This window comes from Pinus tabuliformis, chromosome 2_1, assembly GCF_031772625.1.
Source record: "Pinus tabuliformis cultivar Carrire ecotype Pingquan chromosome 2_1, CPIR1, whole genome shotgun sequence".
Lineage (NCBI taxonomy): Eukaryota > Viridiplantae > Streptophyta > Pinopsida > Pinales > Pinaceae > Pinus > Pinus tabuliformis.
This window is the reverse complement of record NC_142299.1, coordinates 279,982,109-279,993,658: the sequence shown is the minus strand read 5'-3', so window position 1 is coordinate 279,993,658 and position 11,550 is coordinate 279,982,109. Positions and strand designations below refer to the sequence as shown.

The 11,550-nt window shown below is 32.3% G+C and overlaps 1 pseudogene; it reads left to right on the top strand.

Annotated features, from left to right (window-relative positions):
- Window positions 1-336: 336 nt before the first annotated feature.
- Window positions 337-10,597, top strand: LOC149199858 (pre-mRNA-processing-splicing factor 8A-like; annotated as a pseudogene).
- The last annotated feature ends 953 nt before the right edge of the window (window positions 10,598-11,550 follow it).

Below are 11,550 nucleotides of genomic sequence, written 5' to 3'. Positions count from 1 at the left end.
TTTGTGCATGGTTTAGGATGAAAATATCATGCTCTACTTTGATCTATAATCTACAACAAGGGTAATATTACACCTATTCACAGTGCTTTATTTTTGGGCTCAGTTTCATCAAAACTTGTTGGAAATGAGAATTGGACACTTTTGGGTCTTTTCTCCTAGTCTGAACTATTGTTGACTAATTATTAAGCTTTCCTTTCTTTCAACTAATCCTTTTTCATTAACAAGTCTAAAACAAACCTTGTCTTTTTCAAAATTTGCATCTATCCTTCAAAGCTAACTCATTAGTATGTGTCATCATCATGCATGAGAGGCTTATGAGCATAAATATCATCATCAATGAGCATAAATGGGCCTAGTTATAGAAGGTGGCAGTTATCACTTCCCATCATGGAAACTTTGCATCGTCTCACATGACAACTAATTTTTGACTTGAGTGATAAAAACTATTTCTATCTCTTTGATATGGAGTCATTTTACACAGCAAAAGCATTGAACATGTGCATCCTAGGTATTATGAAGTCTATGCCCAGAAAATTGTTGTTTCAATATTTGGTCATCTATTTTGTTTTCTCTTGTCATAACTATTATTTTTGCAATCAAGTTCATAAGTTTATTGACATGTCTATTTTAACAACAGGAGGACCAAAGTTTGAGCCTTTGAACCGAGATATGGAGAAGGGTGATGAAGACTAGAATGAATTCAATGATATTAATAAGCTTATTATCCGCTCTCCACTTTGGACAAAGTATAATTGCATTTCCTTATCTCTACAACAGTAGACCTAGGAAATTTAAGCTTTGTGTATATCACTATCTCATGGTGATGTACATAAAAATTGAAGATCCATATCTACCAACATCGTATATTGATCCTCTGATTCATCCAATTTATTTCCATAAGACTAATTGTCATGAGAGGAAAACTTATGAGGATGATGATGATTTTTTTGTTCTAGAAGGTGTGGAATATGTGTTGCACGATACACCATATTGCATAAATACAATAAACTGTTGGTATTTCATTATTGTTTTCTCCATGCCCATTCAATATGCGATGAGCAGAAGATATTCCTCTTGTTTCTAAATGGTATAAGGAACATGAGTATGCATTTTTCTAATGCTTGACACATATTCATGTTCTTTAGTTGTGTTTTGCATGTGCCATGGATTTGATTCCTTAAATGTTTCATGTCATGCAGTCCTCCCACATATCCAATGAAGGTTTGTGTGAGTTATCATAAGCTCCTAAAATGTTGCGTTCAATGAACTTCATCATAAGCCTCTAAAAAATCAAAAGAATAAATACTTGTTTTGTTCCCAACAAGCTACCAAATTTTTCTAGACAACTGAGCTAGATTGGGCAGAGGTTGGGCTTCAAGTTGTAGAAAAGGTTATTATATGTGTTGAATCTTCTTGTTCACTGAAAGAAATTGAATTATTTTCATCTTGATTACAATTTTAATCAGAATCATGTGAAGACACTCACAATGAAGGAGCGTAAGAAGTCATGTTTTGGAAATGCTTTCCATTTATGTCATGAAATTTTGCAACTAACAAAACTAGTTGTTGATGCAAATATCCAATTTCGACTAGGAAATGTAGATGCTTTCTAGTTGGAAAACAGATTACAATATACATTTTCACATGTAGGGTAGCTGAATGGTATGTATGGTTACAAGTATTGGCTTATGAAAGAAATAAGAATGTGTAAAGATCTGAAGCATTTGATTTATTATTTCTTTAACACTGGGCCTATTAGGAGAGGACCTGAATGTGGATTTTGGGCTCCAATGTGGAGAGTATGGTTATTTTTCCTACATGCTCTAGTACCATTACTAGAAAGGTGGCTTGGAAACTTGCTTGCACAATAGTTTGAAGGTGGTCATTAAAAGTGAGTGGCAAACATTATGAAGAAACAAAGGGTTGAAATTCATTTTGATATAGAGCGTAGAGCAGTTGTCATGCATGATGTTCTTGATGCAATGCCAGGTGATTTTCATTTTTTCCTTCTATGATAGTTGGTAGGAAAGAGATGTTTTTGTTGATTGAAATGTATCAATTAGATTGAAATCACTTAGATTTCGATAATAAATAGGCTTGAGTTAATATATTCTATATATGTTCAACCCTTAATGGGTATGTTATTTCTCCTCCTCCTAGCTCATTTTCTAATGATGAATTTGGTTGTTTGCTTTGAAATTTCTACATCCTTGTTTCTCCATTTCTTTTATTTTAGTGTTATGTAATTCCTGAGTCTCTGAGTGATTCTCTTATCTAATTTCTAACATACTCAATCATATTGTGATAGAGGGCATTAATAAAAATAAAGCTCACACCATTTTGTGACATTTGAGTGAAGCCCAATGATGTTAGAAGGAAAAAATCCCCTCGAAGGTACATGTGGTAATAGAGATTTCAATTAAGCATGACAAATTTGATTTCTTTATTTATTTATGTTCTCTATCATATCTTAAGTTTTTAAAAAACAGGCTTACCAGTGCCAATTCAGAATATGGTTCTTTGTTATGTAAAATAAAAAACAGACTAGTGGACTAATGTTTCTCATTAATTGGGAATATATAAGGTGTGGTGTAATTGTGGACAAGATAGTTTGTCAGAAAAATCTGGGAAGGTTCACATGTCTTTGGTTAAAAGTAGAGAAAACATCCTTTTATTTCCCCTACACTATATTGAATGGAAAATTTGTAATGTTCAAGATCAAAGAGGTTTATAAATTACTAATCAATTATGTTAATTTCTTAAGAGGAACGAAAACATAATTACTTGAAATATGGCCCCTATGTAACACCTGAGGAAGTTGTGGTCATCTATACCACTACAATGCATTGTCTGGAATCAAGAAAATTTTCTCCCATTTAGTTTCCACCGTTTTCATATAAACATGATACCAAATGCCTAATACTAGCACTTGAATGATTGAAAGAATCTTATAGTGTTGTTTTCTGGTTAAATCAATAACAAAGGGAAGAGTTGGGTCTTATCTAGCAAGCATATGATAATCCACATGAGGCATTATCACATATCAAATGTTATTAGCTTACACAACATGCCTTCAAATAAGTAAGGTGTATAATTAATCACTTCCAGATGCTAAATCAATGGCATTGAGATGTTTTCTGCCTGGGTTTATAATAGCTGGTTGTGTTTCACATTGCAAGTGGGCATTGAGTTTATAGACTTGTATAGCTATCTGATCCCTGTGTATGAAATTGAACCTCTTGAGAAAATTATAGATGCATATCTTGATCAATATATTTTGTATGAAGGTGAAAAATTCCATCTCTTTCCAAACTGGATCAAACCTGCAGATTTAGAGCCACCTCCACTTTTGGTATATAAGTGGTGTCAAGGAATCAATAATTTGCAAGATATATGGAATACCAGTGAAGGTCAATGTGTTGTGATGCTTCAAACAAAATTTGAAAAGTTCTTTGAAAAATATATCTAACAATGTTAAACAGGTAATTTTTTTGTTTTATGTTGTTAGTTTGTGAGTACTAAAAATATTTCTTTCGATTCAATTATTTTTCTAGAATCTGAATGAATAATTATTGCAGGCTTCTACATTTGGTGCTCAACCACAACATTTTTGATTATGTCACTACAAAAAAAAACATTATTCTATCATACAAATATATGAGCCATACCAATTCATATGGGTTGATTCGAGGTCTTCAGTTTTCCTCCTTTGTTATGAAATATTATGGAAATATTATGGTATGGTCTTGGATCCTGTGGTCCTTGGTTTGAATTGGGAAAGTGAAATAGCTGGTTCTCCACAGATGCCAAATGAACTTATTACTTATTGGGATATTAAAGTGGAGACAAGGCATCCTATAATATTGTATTCTCATTATATTGAAAAGGTGCACATTCTTTTTAGATTCACTCATGAAGAGGCAAGGGATCTTATCTAGCGCTACCTTACAGAAAATCTAGATCCGAACAATGAAAACATGGTTGGTTACAACAGAAAAAAGTGTTGGCCTAGAGATGCTCACATAATGCTAATGAAACAATGGTGTTTTTTCTTTGATTTGTTTTTTTTTATTTCTTTCAGTAAAATCTCAAGGCACCTAAGATTACTCAAATATAAAATCAATTGTGTCTGGTCTCTTGAGTATTTTGTACTTAATCTTGGGAGGAGTGTTTTATGGGATATAAAGAACAAACTCCCTCTTAGTATCACAACATTAGAATGGGATAACATTTTTGTCTACGTTTATAACAAAGACAACCCAAAGTTTATTTTCTGCATGCAAATCATCTTTGCCCAACTAGCTTATTTGTTTCCATGTATTGATAAGTTATATGTTTTATGCAAAAGGCTAAAAGGTAATTTTTTATGTGGTTTTTTTATGTGTAGGTATGGATTTTGAGTTTGAATATTACCAAAGATAAGCATGTCTCAAGAAGTATTTAGAAATATGAAGGATGGAGTCTGGAATTTGCAAAATGAGCAAACTAAAGAGTGCACTATTGTTGCTTTCTTGTGAGTTTATGATGAACACATGAAGGTGTTTGAGAATCATTTTAGGTATATCCTCATGTCATCAAGGTCAACAAACTTTACCAAAATCGTAAATAAATGGAATACCTCACTAATAGGTAAGTGCTTCTAGTTATTGCACACTGAACTGTATTAGTTTTTCATGCCTCTACTTGCATGATGCTCCAAGATATTTTAGATTGTCAATTTGAATACATTTTATTATTTTATACATTTATTACATACCATTTTGTCTTCTTTGATTGGTGCAGGGCTCATAACCTATTTCCATGAAGAAATAGTGCATACAAAGGAGATTCTTGATCTCCTTGTCAAATGTGAAAATAAAATCCAAGAACATATAAATATTGGTTTGAACTCCAAGGATGGAGTCTGGAATTTGAAAAATGAGCAGACTAAAGAGTGCACTATTGTTTCTTTCTTGTGAGTTTATGATGAACACGTGAAGGTGTTTGAGAATTGTTTAAGGCATATTCTCATGTCATCAAGGTTAACAACCTTTACCAAAATTGTAAATAAATGGAATATTGCACTAATAGGTAAGTGCTTCTAGTTATTACACACTGAACTGTACTACTTTTTCATGCCTCTACTTGCCTAATGCTCCAAGCTATTTTAAATTGTCAATTTGAATACATTTTCTTATTTTATAATTTTATTACATACAATTTTGTCTTCTTTGATTGGTGCAGGGCTCATAAGCTATTTCCATGAAGCAATAATGCATACACAGGATCTTCTTGATATCCTTGTCAAATGTGAAAATAAAATCCAAGAACATACAAAGATTGGTTTGAACTCCAAGATTCCAAGAAGGTATCTTGTGTCTTTTCATAGTAAAAGGAAAACAATATGCATAAAGGAAATACTCAGTAAACTTAAATTGCCTGGTTAGATTTGAATATTATTCTGAAAATTAATGTTTTGTAAATTAGGTTTCCTCCTGTTATCTTCTATAGATCAATGGAAATTGGGGGATTGGAATGTTATCTATGGAAAATATTTTAATCCCACAAAGTGACCTATGCTATAGTATATAGATAGATGTTGGATTTACATGCTTTAGTAGTGGTATGAGCCATGAGGAAGATCAACTTATTCCAAATTTGTATCAGTACATAAAGTTTAGTGTAGGCAATTTGTCTCTAGTTGAACTTGTTTAAAAGTGCAAGGTAAATTTTTTGTGCTAATATAGAAATATGGTCTATGGCCTTGGGAGAGTGAATTCATAGACTCTTAACATGTTTGGGTTGAATATGCTTTAGAGAGGCAGGAAGTGTTAAAAAATCTAGGACATATAATTTAGGTCATTTCTCTTTGTTAGATAGCTCCTTGTGAATGCTTTTTAATTCTTAGATTAGGATTTTCTTTTACTTAAGTTATTATAGTGTTATTATTCATCAAACAACTACCAATGCATAAACCAAAAGGAGAAAAGAGACACAGAATGTAGGTGATTAGTTAATGCCAAAACCTCTCACACTTGAGAGGAAAACCCAAATGAATTATTCTTCTTGTAGAGACTTCAATTGACGAATACCAAGACCAAGACCCTTGACCTATTTGACACTCCAAGACTAAGACCCAAGTTCCCTTTCACTACTTCTCTTTTCTTTCCCAAGTCAACACTTGGTCCAACTAATTTCCTTCCTTTGTACCTCAACTATACTTCAGATCTTGGATTCCCTTTTTCTCTGCTTTAGACCTGTAGCTTCTTGACTTCCTTCAAAAACCTTAACACTTTAAGTTATCAACTCTGAAACCTTGATTTCCTTCACTTAGGATAAAGACTCCTTCTCGCTTAATTCAACCTTCCTTTGATTTTTCCTTCTCCAAATTTGATTATCTTAGATTATCGTACTCTTCTCATCATTTTTTACAGCATATTATCCCTCTCTTCTTCACATGTTTCATAGAAGAACAACCCTGAAAAAGACCCAAAAACACATTTTATTTTCCTTCCTTCTTCTCACTAGTTATGAGACTCCTTTCTGGATGATTCTTGCACTTCCCATTGCTGACTTCTTCTTGACTGAAAATCTATCTTTCAAATGAAGCCCAGCTACCCTAATTATAGTGGTTGGAGCATTCATAATAGGTCGACTTGAACTGTGGGTGAGCCAACATGTGTTTTGGAGAAAATTCATTATTTCATTTAAGGCTGACTTGAAGGAGATAATTGAGTTTCATCTTGAAGGGCTATTTGACTCTTTAATTAACTCATATACAAATGTAGCATGCCCAAGAAGGTTCCTTCATACATTACATTGACTAATTTTGACTTTATGATCAATCCTAAGGGCTCAAAATGGGAGCCATTACTAAAAATAAAATTTCTTTCTCATGAAATCCATGAGACAAGAATTACAATAATAATTTTATTTTCTTCTTTACATAAATTACACAAAATGAAAATTACACATGTCATTATGAGGATTGAACCTACTTACACTTTTCAACGCTCTATCTTAACTAGGGAGGTATTCATAATGGTACTTGGACATTCTCAATCTAAACAATTCTTATAAGAAGATTTGGATTGGTAACTCAAATGTATAGCATTAGCAACAAGTGTGGTTCATCATCAGGACCAGATGATGAACCACACTTGTTGGTTTGAAACGCGTCGGCAAAAAAATTCTCTCATGTGATTTCTATCGAAAGACTTTGTTTAATATTAAGGATCTTAAGTATTCCCATCAGGTAGATGATTCCTTTTGATGGATGATGAGCCTTTGTCATGGGTGGCTTTTCCCATTTTTCCCAAAAGTGCTACTTATGATTTTAATGAGGTTACCAAGAGCTATATCCTTCCATAGTTGATTTCCATGGACTTCAATTTCAACCATCTTCATGATTCCTTATGATGTCACAAACTCTATATTTTAATGCTTCTATGATTCCATGATGCATCCCATTATTTTTATGGTAGCCATATCTTACAAAAAAAAAAATTAAAACGTGAACTTGAAAAGAACTTAGGTGAGGAAGACTGTCTCAATAATAGTATATATATCTCTTACTTCCTCTTTCTTATACTTCTTATTTTCATCTTCCTACACTTATTCGGTGATATGAGCTTATTTGCTTCTTCTTTCAACATTTTCCTTTTTTATCTTAGGACAATCTCTCTTGTAGTTCCCATATTCTTCACATCTATAGAATCGAATCTTAGCCATGTTTTCTTGAGAACCATGCTTCCCGAACTTCCCTTTCCTTTTAATAAATGTTTGACCCCTTTCACTTTGTCCTTCATCACTTTTTTCCTTCAACCTATCTTCTCCTATATTGCATAAGAACCACAAGTTGTTGAATGGTATAACTTTCTTCTCCTTATGGGCATTAGATACAAGGTCACCTTGCTCGTCAATTAATGCATTTAAAACAATGGAGACCATTTCTTTATTAGATATCATCTCTCCTGGATCTTCCAATTGAGTTCTTATTTGATATAATTTTGAGAGACATGTAGATATCCCTTCATCATTTGATACCTTCAATTTGTGTAGATTAGATCTAAGTGATATGACCTTTCTTATTGCACTTTTAAAGAATAGTTCTACTAGCTCATCATATATCTATTTTGAGGTCTTCATCTCTACTATATAGGGAATGAGGGGATCTTTGACAGACTCCATAAGAACCTGTTAATCCCTTAGATCCTTTTCCATGTATTCAGATAATGCTTGATCTTCATATGGTTTGGAGCCTTTTCCATTTACATGATCAATAACTTCATTTTCTTTGAGGAATATGTGTTTCCTCCTTTTCCATGCAAGGAAGTTTGATGACCCAACCAACTTATATATTTCCTTGCAAAATGAAGTCATTTTACTAGGTTAGATTATAGAAGAAAAGGTACTTACTTGTCAAGTGAAGATAGAATCTTCAACTTGGTCCCTTTGTTGATGATGATTGATGAAGATGTCTTAATGCTTATTGGATGATCTTCTTCTAGATGAAATCCTTGCTTCAATAGAAAGGAGATTTGCCTTTTGATAATGACAACTCCCTTTGATCTAACTTCCTTTGGATGAGTAGTCTTTTAAGATACTTTCCACTGAAATATTAAGTGTGGATCCCAATAATTCTTCTTTGATTGAACTAGGGTTTTCCTTCAAGATACTAATGTGATATTTGTCCTTGAAGTGCTTCTCTTGCATGAATAGATTTCATGTTGCTTGGATTAGTAGATTTATTCAACTTGAGTAGTTCTAAGGTATTGGCCTTCTTTTCTTGATGTTCCAAGATTACTTCTTCGATCTAGGAATTTAACACTTCTTCCTATATTTTTGACTTTTATTTCGAGGTTATATCCTTGAGTTCTTAAGTGTCCCTTCATAAGATTCCCTTTCTGGAGATTGTCACCTTAGCTTTGATACCATGTTAGGAAATCTAGGGCATAGAAATTAGGTGATTTATATTTGTTAGATAACTTCTTTTCAATGCTTTTTAATTCTTAGATTAGTACCTTCTTTTACTTAAGTTATTATAGTGTTATTCTTCATCAAATAACTACAAATCCATAAACCAAAAGGAGACAATAGGCACAGAATGTAGGCGATCAGCCAGGGCCAAAACCTCTCCCACTTGAGAGGAAAACCCGAATCAATTCTTCTTCTTGTAGAGGATTCGATTGATGAATACTGAGACCAAGACCCTTAACCTATTTTCCACTCCAAGACGAAGAAACAAGTTCCCTTTCACTTCTTCTCTTTTCTTTCCCAATTCAACACTTGGTCCAGCTGCTCTCCTTCCTTTGTAACTTAGCTATACTTCATATCTTGGATTCCCTTTTTCTCTGGTTCAAACTTGTAGCTTCTTGAATTCATTCAAAAATCTAGCACGTGTAAACTATCAACTTTTAAACTTTGATTCCCTTCACTTAGGACATAGACTCCTTCTTTCTTAAATTCAACCTTGCCTTGATTTGTCCTTCTCCCAATTTGATTACCTTATATTACTATAATATTCTCGACCTTTCTTGCAATAGATGATCCCTCTCTTCTTGGCACGTCTGACAGAAGAAAAACCATTAAACAAACCAAAAAACACCTTCGCTCTTCCTTCATTCTTCTCACTGACTATGAGACTCCTTTCTGGGTGATTCTGCACTTCCTATTACAGAATTTTTCTTGACCAAAATTTTGTCTATGAAATGAAGCCGAATTTCCCTATTTATAGTGGTTGGAGCATCCATAATAAGTTGACTTGAAATGTGGGTTAGATGACATGTATTTTGGAGAAAATTCATTATTTCATTTAAGGTTTACTTGAAGGAGATGATTTACTTGGTCTTGAAGGGATATTTAACTCTTTCATTGACTCATATACAAATGTAACATGCCCAATAAGGGTCCTCCATACATTACATTAACTCAATTCGACTTTATGATCAATCCTGAGGGCTCAAAATGGGAGCCATTGCTAAAAATAAAATTCCTTACTCATGAAACCCATGAGACAAGCATTACAATAATAATTTTATTTTCTTCTTCACATAAATTACACAAAATCGGAATAACACATGTCATTATGGAGACCGAACCCAGTTACACTTTTAATAAGAAGCACAAGATCATAAAATCTGATAAACTCTTGAGGATGTTGAGGTATTCTTTCTACTGGATTCTCTTTATAAATATTGAACCTACTTTTTTTCCAACACTTACTTCTTTTGCTTGGATAGTACAGGATTCATGGGACAAAGGCATTCCTCCCATTAATACTCCCTTTCAAAAATATAGACATACACTAGCTTATGAAAAAGGTTGGAAGGTACAAACAAACTTCAAACAGTATCAGGTGTTGAAACAAAATCCATTTTGGTGGACTCATCAGCAACATGATGGGAAGATGTGAAATCTGAATAATTATTGAATAGATGTTATTCAAGCTCTTGGTGGAGTGGAAGGAATTTTGGAGCCAATAGAGAACCAAACTAGTGATACTCTTAAAGCCAATATCTTTCATGAGACACCCACATATAGATGGATGGCCGAGTCTTTACAGTTAGAGAACTCACTTGCAGTGCCTTCGCAACACAACAATAATGTTTTGAAGTGATGAAACAATATTTCAGATGTAAATTATAGTCCAACCAATATTAAGTTGTAAACTAATATTGTAATATTTGACATTTCATATAATATATTTTTTTGTTAAAATTACTTATAATTGTACTTGATATCTTTTAGTATTGTATTTAACATATGTAACTTTGTGTTTTCATATTACATGAACATGCATATTGTATGGAATTTTTTAATTTATTTGCAAAACCATACTAATTAATTTATGTTGATTAATAATAAACACATAAAAACAATCTAAAACTACTAAATTAATAGTTTATATTGATTAATTATGAACATAAATAAAATGAATATACAATGACTAAATTAATCATTTATAATGATTATTAATGAAAGTAAATGAAATGAATATAAAGTACTAAATCAGTCATTTATATAATAAATATGAAACTACCAAAAAAAGATAAATGACTATTGTAAACGATAAATTTGTGATTACAAATAACGACTAATTTTTTCATATATACGACTAATATTATTTAATTTATAGTATCTTATAACACGATCGAAATTTAGTCATATTTCTTTGGTCATTAATTGGTTTCAAATGATGACTAAAATTTGCATATATATATATATATTACTATTAGTAGCTAATTTACAGTGTCTTATAATATGACTAACATTTTGGTCATATTTCTTTGGTAATTACTTGGTTTTCTCAAGCGATAATATAGTAGTATATTTTGTTTTGTATTTGGTCATTAATTGTGGCAATAAATGACTAAATTAATGACTAAATATACTACTAGACGATAAAATTGAGACAAAAAATTAATGACTAAGATAAAAAAGACTAAAAGTTGGTCGCTTTATAAGATACTGTAAATTAGCCACTATTGGTCACTACTGAAAAGTGGTCATTTATATGCAAATTTTAGTCATTATTTTAGTAACTAATTAGCCATTTTGTACTAGTGATAT